Source organism: Dermacentor variabilis, chromosome 1 (assembly GCF_050947875.1).
Source record: "Dermacentor variabilis isolate Ectoservices chromosome 1, ASM5094787v1, whole genome shotgun sequence".
Lineage (NCBI taxonomy): Eukaryota > Metazoa > Arthropoda > Arachnida > Ixodida > Ixodidae > Dermacentor > Dermacentor variabilis.
Window position 1 is genome coordinate 284980014 of NC_134568.1, and position 15016 is coordinate 284995029.

A 15016-nucleotide genomic window follows, 5' to 3' on the forward strand; every position below is an offset into this window, starting at 1 on the left:
TCGCGGAGGACGAAGGTAGGCAGAGGCACGCCGCGGTTGACTTCCTCTGGCAGTTGCTACACGTATATTGTTTGTGATACAGACGTACTGGACAACATCGTCCTCGCGCGCCGCACGCTGTGTGTGCGAGTGAAAGCGTGCGACGGTGAGTCGACGATGGCGGCTCAATCTCGCGTGCTTGGCAAGGGTGCAAGCACGCCGAATTCCGTCGCGCGCATGACATCGGGGGAGGGGAGGGGGGCGGGTCGTTGTATTTGGGCCGCGCACGGTCGCACGGGCTTTATCTTGAAAGCGATCTGCTTTGGAGGCACAGTCAAGGTGGGCCAACGGCCGGTACCTTTTGGTGAGCAGTGTTCTCACCCCTTAGTTTGCGTTGAAGCGCCACTTCGCTCGCTGCTGTAGCCGCGATTTCTCCCGTCAGCGTTTTGACAGCGAGTGTCCGCGGTCATCGAGTGTGAAGTGTTCATGTTTGCCTGTGCGCGCTGGCACCATGCTAGTTAATTTAGTTGGTAAGCGAGTATTTACAAGAGGGCGTTCCACTCCGGCGGCTGCTGCGTATGGCGCAGTCGCGCGAGCCCTGTCTTGAATACGATCTGCGATGCAGATAGTGTAGGCGTTTAGACGCACCGAGGGCCAATAGCGTCATGTGCGCTATATACAGGTTGTCCCACATAACTTGAGCCAAAGTTTTAAAAATGAAAGGCACTCCGGACGCGAGTAGAACTGAATGCATAATGTTGGCACTGGCCTAGAGTTACTCGGGCAATTTTTTTTATTTTCCCCTTTACGAACGGATTAGTTCCGTTTAATTAATCAACTCTTTAAGTATTGGCTGCAGACCCCAAGTGTGATAGGCAAAGTTGTAGAGCACCTTGAGAAACCTCTCAATAAATTGTTTCCAACACGATATATATCACGTGGTCATTTCTTCCACGTTCCAAAGAAAGCCCGCGAAATATGAAAAAATACCACGTGACGGGGCGCTTGCGCACTGTTATTGTGCTGAAGCAGGGTTTGCGTAAGGGCTAGTTGATATTCCATTGCAAACATCACTTAGAGCGCGTACATAGACAGGGACCAAAAGAACGACGAAGCGCTGACTTCCAAGTGATTTTTATTTTGAGTAACACGCATATATGCCGACACCAAGACAAAAGCGTCACCCCCCCCCCCCCAAAGCACAAAACCAGCATAAGTATGCATTCAAAATTCAAAGGAACCATGACCGCCTCCTTAAGATGAACAAGCGCGCATGTGTGACCTCAGAAAAGCAAGTTCTTTATCTGTTAATGCAATTGACGGCTTACTAACCGAGTCGAAGGTTTGTCCTATGCCAAGCTTTCTCCTCACTGATTTCAGGCTGCTTCAATTTTTTTACGCCTTCTTCGGTCTTTGTCACGTTATAATTTCGAATATCACCTATTTTCGCCTTATTGATCAGTTTTGACAGTTAAAATTATGGGGTTTTACGTGCCAAAACAACTATCTGATTATGAGGCACGCCGTAGTGGAGGATTCCGGAAATTTCGGCCACCTGGGGTTCTTTACTGTGCACCTAAATCGGGCGTTCACGGGCGTTTTCGCACTTCGCCAGTTTTGACAGTTCCGCGAATTCTACGTTATCTCTTAAGTTGGAGACTTTCATTCTTCTTCGTTTCTTTATTAGGCCCTTTGTTACTTGGGAGAGCTTGCCTACTGGTTGCCTTGGTGCCTTGCCTCCCACTTCAATTGCTGTCTCTGAAGCCAGCCTCGTCACAGTTTCATTCATTACATCTATGTCATCATCATCATCATCATCATCATAATAATAATCATCATCATTATCATCATCAACATCTCTGTTCTAAGGCTGCATATTTGTTTGCAAGTACTAGCCTAAATTTGCCTGCTTTTACCCTTACTGCCTCCAAGTTTACATGTTTCTTCTTGACCAATTTTACTCTTTCGCTGTTCAAATTGAGGTGAATAGTAGCCCTCACTAACCTATGATCACTGCACTTTACCCTACCTATCACTTCTACATCCTGCACTATGGTGGGATCGTCCGAAAGTATGAAATCAATTTCATTTCTTGTTTCACCATTAGGGATTTTCCAGGTCCACTTTCTGTTGCTACGGTTCCTGAAAGAGGTGTATTCTCAGCTTATTCCTTTCAGCGAATTCTACCAGCATCTCTCCCCTAGCATTTCTAGAATCTACGCTGTAGTTACCAATTGCCTGTTCACCCGCCTGCTTTTTTGCCCCTTTTGAATTGAAGTCACCCATTACTGCTGTATACCGAGTTTACACTTTTCTCATCGCTTATTCAACATCTTCATAAAACTGATCTACTTCCTCATCGTCGTGACTGGATGTTGGAGCGTAGGCTTGTACTACCTTTAATCTATACCTCTTATTAAGTTCGATTACGACTACTGCTGCTCTCATTAATGCTGTAGAATTCGTGAATGTTGCCCGCAATGTCCTTATGGATTAGGAATTCTATCTCGTATTGCTTCTTATCAGGGAGATCTCTATAGCAGAGGAAATGACCATTATTTAGCAATGCATAAGCCTCACCAGTTCTTCTAATCTCACTAAGGCCGATAATATCGGCCTTACTAATATGATAGGCTATACCAATATAACATACTAATATAGTATACTAATATAAATACTGTACTATTCTAATAGGCTATGTTACTAATAGGCTATACTAATCCAGGTACAACCAAATTAGGAAGGTCCACTAATCTTAAACAAAAACACTCCCTCACCAGAAGAGGAATTGGCCTCCCTAGTGCAGCATTCGGCCACAACCTCCCTGATGATATCTACAATCATACTATAGGTTTCCAAAAATCTTTGCCGCCCACATATTTTTCTGCATATTCCTCAGTCGTTTAATTGATTCAGATTGGGAGAGGCCTTTGCCCTGCAGTGGGCGTAACCAGGCTGATGATGATGATGATGATGATGAAGTCATCTCGGTGCTACGTTCTCTCATGGAGGCCATTCACGCAATTTTAGTGGACATGGGGACACCCTCTGCTCAAAACGCACTTAAAGTGCTGGACGCCTTAAGCCCAGTGCTTGCATCCCTTAACTAGAAAGATGGCTACCCATACCCCATCCTTCCGGAAAGAAGTCAAGGCAGTGTCCGTCATCCAGTGGAACGCCAGAGGGCTAAAATCACGAATTTAAGATTTTCGTCAGTTTGTGTACATCAATGTGTTTCCACTCATCGTCATTTGTGAGCCCAACTTGTCGAAACCAATAAGACTGTCAGGATACGAATTTATCATGTCATTAACAAATGGTGCATACAGCAAAATCGTCATTTTTGTTCGTCGTGAACTAACCTATGTTTTGCAACCAAGTGCGCCTCACGACGACAATCAATATATATGCACCACAGTTAAAAAGAACAAACTCTTGTTTACTCTCATAGGCGTGTATATATCGCCTTCCAGCAATTTCGATACAAAAAGGTGTGCGGATATCTTGAGTTTTTGTCTCGCCCCATGGGTCATCATAGGAGATTTCAATGCACACTATCCAGCATGGGGAAGTACAAGGACAAATGCAAGAGGACGAAGATTAGCAAGCATCGCCCACAACTATGGCCTTACTCTCCTGAACGATGGTAGCCCCACCTTTCTTCGAGGCGTGACATACGGCAGCTGCCTCGACCTTGCTTTCGTCTCCAACTCTCTCGCCAGATGTGTGAAGTGGTTTCCAGACATTGAGACGCATGGGAGTGACCACATTCCCACCTATCTAAACATCAAAGGCTTGTCGTCTAGATCAGGCCCACGGAATACCATTCGGACGATTCAATGGGCCAACTTCAAATCTGAGATGGAAGATGCCTGCAGCGAGGGCCTATCATCTGGGTTAGAGCAAACGATTAAAATTACGATGCAAAACGCCACTCACATGATGACGATCTCTTCCACGCGAAATGACTTCGACATAGAATTAGAGCGACTTCGAGCGCTTCGTCGCCGGGCGGAACGTCGATATCGGCATACAAAATCAATTCATGACCTTAGGGCAGCCAGGAGGATGCAAAAGAATATTCAGCGTCGTATGGATAGATTAGCGTCTGGACGTTGGGCAACGTTTTGCCAGACACTCGACCCCCGCAAGCCACTGTCTCACATTTGGAAAACGGTGCAAGGTCTGCGTTGCCTTCCGGAACGGCGTTTTCCATTCAAGGCGCTAGCGCTTTTCCAAGGGCGGCAAGACATCGATGTCGCAGAAGACTTTTGTGCGCGGATCGCAGACCAAGCGACTCGTCCAGATCCTCCAGCCCGAGCTATCTCGGAGAGTCCGCACGGATAGAATTGTTGAGCCTTTACAACTCCTCATGGCAGAGGGAAATTTTCCTGACGAATGGAAAGTAAGCCGCCTGGTGCCACTCTTAAGGCAGGGCAAATCCCCAATAGAACTCACCTCTTACCGCCCAATAGCGCTGGCCAGCTGTGTAGGAAAGATAATGGAACGGATGATCCTTGGCCGCCTGGAATGGTACCTTGAATACTACAAGATTTATCCGATTTCCATGGCTGGTTTCCGACGTGACCGCTCTTCCATCGACAATGTAGTTGATCTCGTTTCATATGTCCAGTGCGAAAGGTCCCGTAAGCGTTTATCTGCAGCTTTATTCTTAGATGTGAAAGGAGCATACGATAGCGTATTACATGAGGCCATTCTCGACGCCCTTGCGACGGTTGGCCTAGGTGGTCGAGTTTTTTTGTGGATTGCAAGTTACCTATCTGCAAGATCATTCTTTGTGTTAACTGACGATGGCCCAACTACGCGACGCTATACCAGCAGGGGCGTTCCTTAAGGCGGTGCTCTTAGCCCGACGCTATTCAACCTCGCTCTAGCTGGACTTGCTGAATACTTGCCAACTACCATCAAAATTTCAATATACGCTGACGACATCTGTGTCTGGACTTCGGCAGTCACACGTCCTCAGATACGTGCGCGACTTCAAAGAGCGGCCACTTTGACAGCGAACTACTTGTGTAAACAGGGTCTCAGCATATCACCAGAAAAATGCGCACTAGTAGCATTTACTCGCAAACCGATGACGCCTTATATCATCTCAATCAATGGGCGGACCATTTCCTATGTCAGAACCCACAGATTCCTTGGCGTAATTATTGACCGAGACCTCTGTTGGAGCCCGCACGTGGCCTACATGAAACGGCGCTTGACAGCAACTTCCCAGTTGTTTAAATACTTGACAGGAAAGACGTGGGGGATGTCAGTGGACGCAATGCTTAAACTCTACAGAGCTCTCTTTCTCGGTTTTCTAAGATATAGCCTACCTGTACTGAACAACACCTGCAAGACAAATATTCGTGTTCTGCAGGCAGCACAAGCTCAAGCACTCAGAGTCTGCCTTGGTTTGCCCAGAGGCACGTCAACAGAGGCAACTCTTGCGATCGCTCGGGACCATCCAATGCGAACTTACGTTATGGTGGAAGCCCTGTGAACGCACATCGGACATTTTGCACGTGCCCCCATCACCACCTTGCAGCACTACCTTCAGACAGGCACCAATCATCATTCTCTAAAACTATCATCAAGTACAACGACAAACTTCCCTCGGGCTTCACCGCTGCATCTAAACCATCGATACCCCCTTGGTGTCTTATCAGCCCCACAGTCCATCTCAGTGTACCAGGAATCGGGAAAAAGTCTGAACTGTCGTTGCCTGTGCTGAAACAAATGTCTCTGCTTCTTCTGCACGAGAGGTACGCGGACAGTGAACACATTTATGCTGATGGTTCCACAAACATCCAGTGTTCGTCCGGTGCTGTGGTTGTTCCAGCAAAAGCTATTACGATCAGCTTTAGGACTGACCACCCAACAACGTCGACATCTGCTGAACTAGCTGCTCTTCGCGCTGCACTTCGTTTCGTCAATCGGGAGCCACCTCGACAATGGTCAATCTTCAGCGACTCAAACGCAGCCCTACAATCTGTACTATCAGCTCTGCGTCGCGGGCCATTCGAACAGCTCGTATTCGATATTAGATGCCTACTCCATACATCACAGGAGAAAGGACACCACGTGACGTTTCAGTGGCTGCCAAGTCACTGCGGCGTCACTGGAAACGAAGACGCCGATAATGCCGCTCGGGCAGCTCTTGAAGACGCACAAGAAGAGGCCATACCGCTTTCACGATCCGACGCAGCTAGCAGACTTCGAGTGCTTGCACCGGAGATCACGCTCTCTCTATGGTGCACATCAAACAGCCAGACCAACCAGAGCAACCGTCAATACCACCTGCCCTCTTTGATGCATCTCTATATGCCAACTGGATTCCGCCGAAAAGAGGTGACTCTGCTTTATCGCTTATGGCTAGGGGTGGCTTTCACGAAATCTTGCATTGGAATGGCCGACAACGTTCTCTGCAATTCCTGTCTTTGCGTGGAGACGCTGGAACACATTCTGTGCGACTGTCCTGAATATAATGTTCAGCAACAGTCCCTGGCATCTGTTCTAGCGCACCTTGACACTAGACCATTGTCCCTCGACACGATTTTCACTTGCCGCCGACAGAAGACATCGCAGGTGAAGGCGACAAGCGACTACTTCGGTTTTTGAAAGATACGGGATTCGACAAGTGGCTATGACAGTGATATCATGTACCATGCCAGATTGATGGACTCCAACGGACGATGTGTGTGTGCTGTGCTATGAGCTCTCTCTCCGACTCCCCCTTCCCCATCTTTCATCTCCCCCAACCCTCTCCCATGTGTAGGGTAGCAAACCGGTTAAGCTAAACTGGTTAACCTCCCTGTCTTTCCTTCTCCACTTTTTCCTTCCTTCCTTCCTTCCTTCCTTCCTTCCTTCCTTCCTTCCTTCCTTCCTTCCTTCCTACATACGGCTCGTCTACACCCCGATTCCGTAATGCCTCCATGACTGCTGAGGTTTCGACTGAATCAAACGCTTTCTCGTAATCAATGAAAGCTATATGTAACGGTTGGTTATATTCCGCACATTTCTCTACCACCTGATTGATAGTGTGAATATGGTCTATTGTTGAGTAACCTTTACGGAATCCTGCCTGGTCCTTTGGTTGACAGAAGTCTAAGGTGTTCCTGATGCTATTTGCGATTACCTTAGTAAATACTTTGTAGGTAACGGACAGTAAGCTGATCGGTCTATAATGTTTCAAGTCTTTGGCGTCCCCTTTCTTATGGATTAGGATTATGTTAGCGTTCTTCCAAGACTCCGGTACGCTCGAAGTCATGAGGCATTGCGTATACCGATGGCCAGTTTTTCTAGAACAATCTGCCCACCATCCTTCAAAAAATCTGCTGTTACCTGATTCTCCCCAGTTGCCTTCCCCCTTTGCATAGCTCCCAAGGCTTTCTTTACTTCTTCTGGCGTTACTTGTGGGATTTCAAATTCCCCTAGACTATTCTCTCCTCCATAATAGTCGTGGGTGCCACTGGTACTCTATAAATCTCTATAGAACTCCTCAGCCACAAGAACTATCTCATCCATATTAGTAATGATATTGCCGGCTTTGTCTCTTAACGCATACATCTGATTCTTGCCAATTCCTAGTTTCTTCTTCACTGCTTTTAGGCTTCCTCCGTTCCTAAGAGCATGTTCAATTCTATACATATTATACTTTCTTATGTCAGCTGTCTTACGCTTGTTGATTAACTTCGTAAGTTCTGCCAGTTCTATTCTAGCTGTAGGGTTAGAAGCTTTCATACATTGGCGTTTCTTGATGAGATCTTTGGTCTCCTGCAATAGCTTACTGGTATCCTGTCTAACGGAGTTACCACCGACTTCTATTGCACCCTCCTTAATGATGCCCGTAGGATTGTCATTCGTTGTCTCAACACTAAGGTCCTCTTCCTGAGTTAAGGCCGAATACCTGTTCTGTAGCTTTATCCAGAATTCCTCTATTTTCCCTCTTACCGCTAACTCATTGATCGGCTTCTTATGTACCAGTTTCTTCCGTTCCCTCCTCAAGTCAAGGCTAATTCGAGGTCTTACCATCCTATGGTCACTGCAGCGCACCTTGCCGAGCACCACACATCTTGTATGATGCCAGGGTTAGCGCAGAGTATAAGGTCTATTTTATTTCTAGTCTCGTCATTTGGGCTCCTCCATGTCCACTTTCGGCTATCCCGCTTGCGGAAGAAGGTATTCATTATCCGCATATTATTCTGTTCTGCAAAGTCTACTAATAACTCTCCCCTGCTATACCTAGTGCACATGCCATATTCCCCCACTGACTTGTCTCCAGCGTGCTTCTAGCCTACCTTGGCATTGAAGTCGCCCATCAGTATAGTGTATATTGTTTTGACTTTACCCATCGCCGATTCCACATCTTCATAGAAGCTTTCGACTTCCAGGTCATCATGACTGGATGTAGGGGCGTAAACCTGTAATTTGTGCCTCTTATTAAGTTTCACAACAAGACCTGCTACCCTCTCGTTAATGCTATAGAGTTCATGTATGTTACCAGCTACATTCTTATTAATCAGGAATCCGACTCCTAGTTTTCGTCTCTCCGCTAAGCCCCGGTAGCACAGGACGTGCCCGCTTTTTAGCACTGTATACGCTTCATTTGGCCTCCTAACTTCACTGAGCCGTATTATATCCCATTTGCTTCCCTCTAATTCCTCCAATAGTACTGCTAGACTCGCCTCACTAGATAACGTTCTAACGTTAAACGTTGCCAGGTTCAGATTCCAACGGCGGCCTGTCCGGATCCAGGGATTCTTAGCACCTTCTGCTGCGTCACAGGTCTGACCGCCGCCGTGGTCAGTTGCTTCGCAGCTGCTGGGGACTGAGGACCGGGGTTTGATTATTGTATTCAGATAGGAGGTTCAAGTTTATTGCGTCATTCATTAGTGGCACATATATGCAGTAGAAGTTATACAGAATGAGGTCCCACAGTTAGAAACTGCAGCGGGACCTCTTGTTCTTAGTTACCATAATATATATATATATATATATATATATATATATATATATATATATATATATATATATATATATATATATATAAGGCGTCAATTGCGGTTATAAGCAAAGAATGGATTACACAATTTCTACAGAGGTTGTGGCCAAGTACTGCACCAGCGTGGCCAATCCTGCTCTGGTGAGGGAGTGCGTTACCGGTTCTGGTCACCGGGATCAGGCCGCACTCCAGGCCTGTTTATGCAGTTTTATCAACACGCGGATTCTTTCAATCCGGTGGGAAATTGCCCGGCACCGGGATTCGAACCACGGTCCTCTTGCACATGCACATGCGCACATGCACATATATAAAGAAGTAAAGGCAGGGAGATTAACCAAGGTTGCGCCCGGTTGGCTACTCTACGCCTGTGGAAGAGGAAAGGGGGAATTAAGGTAAGAAGGAAGAAGGAGAGTCATTGTGCAGGCATCCGCAGATTAATGTTTACTCCCCTATATAATCGCAAGCGCTCATTTAGTCTAGTTGCCTTCAAGAAGCGCATTAGTGGTTTGGTGGTCTTGTGCACACTAGAGGTCTGCGACCAATTGCAAGGTCGCGCGATCTTTGCCTCCGAGAACGGTCTGTCGTCTAAGCGGCTGAGACTAGAAGGCAGAGCATATCGTTGAGAATTGGCCCCTATAAGGTAACGGGGAAAATTTGTACACTTTGTTCATTTCACGAATTTTGTTCGTTTCTTTACTATCCTCAACCCACATTTGTGTGCGTCTTCACCACCCACAGAAGTGCACGCACAAAGATCTCATATGCGCAAATCAGTTAGTCTTGATTTCTGAAAAGGTACAGCGGCTCAGCTGACCAGTTATGCCAGTAAAAGCGTGACTATTGTTACGGCTGGCGTCTAGCACCTCGTGCAGAAAGTAGTTTCACACCCCCCCCCCATGCCTCGCCGAAACGAAGCGTGACTTCCTAATTCGCCATGGTCATCTCGAGTGTCTGCCGGTTTGGCCGCAGTGTTTACAGGCCTCTTTTGTGTGTGTGTGCGACTTTAGAGGGACCCTTTCCTAGAACTGTCAAGCTTTACAGGGGAACTTCCGCGAACCAGCAACGCCCAAAAGAGAAGGACAAACGTCTGCAATTCCCGGACCTGAGGCTTGGTATAACCGGAGGCGGGACGCCCTCGTCCTTGCAGCAGGCTCAGTATTACCGGAGGCGGGACGCCCTTTGACAAACCAAACTCTGTCCCTGTCACTTGACGTCGGCGGGAGCAAGATCCCGCCCATGATTGTAGAGAGCCTATTTAAGGGGCTCCGAAATGTATTATTCAACGCTTCGTTCTCTTCTCTTCATCTTTCACTAATCTTTGAATAAACCGTGCAAGTTTCGCACCAGAAATCGTCTCGTCCTTGCCCGGTCGCCATGGTCTACCGGATGCCTGCAGCCCGCCGACAACACCATGCTACCCAACAGTAACGTCGATCGAGCTTCGATAGGCAGGCGTCGCTACAACTCGGCAGCAGCACGATACGCTACCCTGGAGTACGCAACACGTACTATACAGGGTGTTTTTTTTAGCTGAACCAAATTTTTAAAGATTACTTGTGGCAGAGAGCACAATTCTAATCCTTGGTGTAAATTATTTGATCAAGTGGCCATTAATTCTACGAGAGATCAAAACATTCAATTGAACAGTTCATATAATTACGTTAATTAACTGTTTAATTAGTAACCTTACGGCCACTATTTCAATCTACGCATTATCGCCAGTGAGTTCACAAGGCGTATCCACTTGGAACGAATTCTCTGGACACCACCAGTTCCGAGATATTAGTTTTCGAAGTGTCCGGCGAAGTGCATTGGCGTCCCTCACATTTCAAAAAAGAAAAACGCTTTTTTTATTGATTGAAGCACAAAAGTAACTGGAACATTAATGCATTTCATCGAACACTTTGAAAATTATTATCTCGAAACTCGTGCAGTCCCGAGAATTCCTTCCAAGTGTATACGCCTTGCGAACTCACAGGCTACAATTCGTAAATTATAGTGACCGTAGTATTAATAATTAGAAATCTAATTAACGTAATTACGCTACTTATTTAATTAAGTATTTTAGTTTCTCGTAGAAGTAATGGCCGCCTGATCGAGTAATTTATATCAAAGTATAAAATTGTGCTATCTGCCAAAGGCAATTTTTTTTAATTGTTGCTGCTGCTGGACCCTCCCACATTTCTTCCGAAAAAGGCTGCCTCTCACATGCACATTTTGAAAAATTGTTGATTCTTTCAGGCGACATAGAAACAAGTCCGGGTCCCAACACCGAGAAAATGTTGGCCGACCTGCTATGAGGACAGGCTTGTATAAGCATCAGCACTAACTTCAACGGTTGCCTCTTTCCATGATCGGCTACCTAAACCAACAGTCGCCAACACTACGGACGTCCTTGAGCGTGTGCAGGAACTATAAAATACTGTTTCTGGACTCTAAGATATGATACAAAAGCTGGAGCATAGGACCGATGACCTTCAAAATCGGTTGACACGGAATAACTTGTTATTCATCGATTATCTGAAACACCGAACGACACACCTGAGGCACTTCTTACTACAGTACTACGCATGCTGATATCAAAGCTTGACATCACGTGTTATAACATCGAGCGTTGCCACAGAGTTGGGCTAAAAAATGACCGGAACCGACCGTGGTTGATTAGTGGCTATGGTGTTGCGCTCCTAAACACGAGGTCGCGGGATCGAATCCCGGCCACGGCGGCCGCATTTCGATGGAGGGCGAAATGCAAAATACCCGTGTACTTCGATTTAGGTGCACGTTAAAGAACCCCAGGTAGTCCAAATTTGCGGAGTCCGCCGCTATGGCGTGCCTCATAATCAGATCGTGGTTTTGGCACGTAAAATCCCATAATTTGTTTCATTAATTAAAGGGACCGGAAAAGACAGACCTGTCATCATCAAACTGTTGGATTTTCGAACTAAATCAGATATCATAAATAACGCACGCAAACTGAAAGATTAAAAAATTTGAGTCAGTGACTTCTCTGCATGCGCGCGGCAGGTGCGCAAATCGCTGTGGCAGAATTCTGCTGAACTCAGAAAAGTCGCAAAGAAAGTACGGTTGCAAAAAGGACACCTGGTTATCGATCGTGCTCGGTACGAGTGGAGCGACGTCAGGAAGTGCGTTGTCAAGGCATCTGATAATATCGCTCCCGGAAATTCGAACTGACTCCCACATAAAAGGAAACTGACAATTCTGAAATTTAACGCGAGCAGCTTGGTTAATAAATATGTTTACTTCAACTGGCTTGAATGTCCCAAACCATCAGTAATATGTGTCTCTGAGATATGGTTAAATGACTCCATTTCTGAGAGTGAATTTTTGTCCCCGGGTAACTCGGTATTGAGAAATGACATAACTGGTGATCGTCGTGGTGGCGTAGCGCTTTTTCTTTCTAAAGATATTACACACGTCTTCCTGCTGGGGCTTCTTCATAGCGAATCTGTTTGGTGCAAGATCGACTTTGGTGACTTTAGTATTGCGATTGGCGCTGTATACCGACCGCCAACTGAAGTCAACTCAATCCAGGCTGTTACGGACTATATCGCAGAAAACAGGCTACATAATAGCAAATTAGTAATATGTGGTGCCTAGACTGGCATTATCTGTCTTCAACTGGACGTGATCGAGCCATATGTGACCCTCTAATCAATCTTGCTGTGTCATATGATTCAACACAGGTCGTTAGCTCGTATACATACGAGAGTCTGCTATATTGCATTTAATCTTCCTGAGTGATGGGATCCTGTATAGTGAATGCGACGTTGTCTAAGGCATCTCCGATCACAAAGCGGTAATTGTCCGTCTGTATGTTGCTCTAGAGCCCAATAAGCCCCCATACAGTACTGTCCTTGACTTTACTAGAGCTGACGACTACACCATCGCCTCCTCACTTGCATCATATTTTGATGAGTTTACTTTTTCGAGTGATCCCTTAAGCGTTTACTAGTTAGTTGAAATGCTTCGCAACATTGTCAAAGAATGCATAGCTAAGTTTGTACCCAAAAAGTGTATAAAGCGAAAGCCGAAGCACCCATGGTATACTAGAGAAATTATACAATTGATTCGACGGATAAATCGCCTTCGTCGTGGCTCTCACACTAAGAAAGTCCGACAAAACTTTATGCTAGCATCACTTAGAAAGATTCTTAAGACTAAAATGCAGAAGGCTGGAGACTACTGCTATAACAACACTCTGACCGACATTCGTTAAAGAAAACCCATCTAAATTCTGGAAAACAGTTGTTGCTCCTATGTCCAAATAAACTTCTATGGTCGTTAATGGACAGTCGTGCTCTAATGCTGTTATGATCTCTGAAGCCTTCAATACTTATATTTAATTGTTTTTGTTGAGTATAATGGCATTATCCCTACTTTTCATTGTGATAGTGCTTCAGCATGTTTCCCAAAACTTCAGATAACGTTCAGCGCAGTCCACAGCCTCTTGTTAAATATTGATACCAGCAAAAGTGCAGGAATACGTAAGATTCCAAACATGTTCCTAAAGCGATACTCGGAATACTGTGCGCGGTATCTGACTATCTTCTTTCAGAAATCTATCGATTCGCAAACTGTTCCTCATCTCTGGAAGGTTGCTCAGGTTGTATCAATACACAAATCCGGAAATAGGCAAACAATTTTCTATTAGAGACCACTTTCGTTATTATCTACCTACTGTAAACTATTAGAACACATAATTCATAAGCGTGTTATACAGCACCTCAATAATAACAACGTATACTTTCACATAATCAGCGTGGTTTCAGATCAGGTTTTTCCATGCTTACGCAACTAATTGAATTTACTCACGACATTGCCACTACACTTAATCCTCGTGGGCAGATTGACACCATTTTTATTCACTACTCCAAAGCGTTCGACAAGGTATGTAATACGAAGCTACTTATAAAACTTGAGCCTATATTTAGATGTATACACGGAAATCAATTGCTTGGCTGGATAAGAGACTAATTGCATCTGCGGTCGCACTTTGTTTCATTTAATCAAGAGCACTCATCTTCAGTCGGTATTTCCACCGGTGTCCCACAGGGCTCCGTATTAGGACCGATTTTATTCATTATTGACATTAATGATGTCGTGAATGTTCTTACTAACACTGTTGTTAAGCTCCGTTTGTATGCAGACGACTGTGTTTTGTACTTTATCATTACCAGTGTCAATGACCAGGAGATGCTGAATAATACGTTCAATACTTTCTGTAACTGGAGTAAGACCTGGGAAATAAAAATTAACTTCAATAAAACGGTATCTATGACCTTTTCGAACTAAAAAAAAGCCCTGAATTTCGCCTGCACTAATGATGAGAGGATATTGACTTACGCCAGCGAGTTCGAGTAGATTGGTGTAACTGTTTCTTCCAACTTAAAATGGCACAGGCACGTCGATTTAATTTGTTCCAATGCACTAAAGCGACTTGGATATTTAAAAAGTACACTAAAAACATCAACAAGAAATGTAAACTAGAAGCTTATAAACCCCTTGTGAAGCCCACTCTAGAATACGCATCTGTTGCCTGGTCACCTCACTGCGCATCTAACGTATCAAAGCTTGAGGCTGTGCAGGAGAAAGCTATTAGATCTATTTGCAACCGATTTGGTCGCAATTTGTCCCCTTCTCTGCACGCTGGCCTGCTATCGCTTGAGCCGTTGGCACATAGACGCACGTGTGAAAGGATTATAATGTTGCACAAAATTGTACATGCTTGTTTTCATCGATGTACCTGTGACATTTGTTAGCTCTTCTGCGCGCACAAAAAGAAGAGCCAATCCTTCGAATATTGTTCCCTTCCGATCTTACTTAGATAGCTTCAAATTTTCTTTCTTGCCATTTACCATGAATTGTGGAGTAACCTACGTACTTATCTCCGAGGATAACCACCTGAGCGTTTTGTAAAAGAAGTTACTTTACATGTGACATGTTGATTGTATGTTCTATTATTGTACTTACCCACTCCTGCTACGTCTCAGATCTGGGATAGCAGTA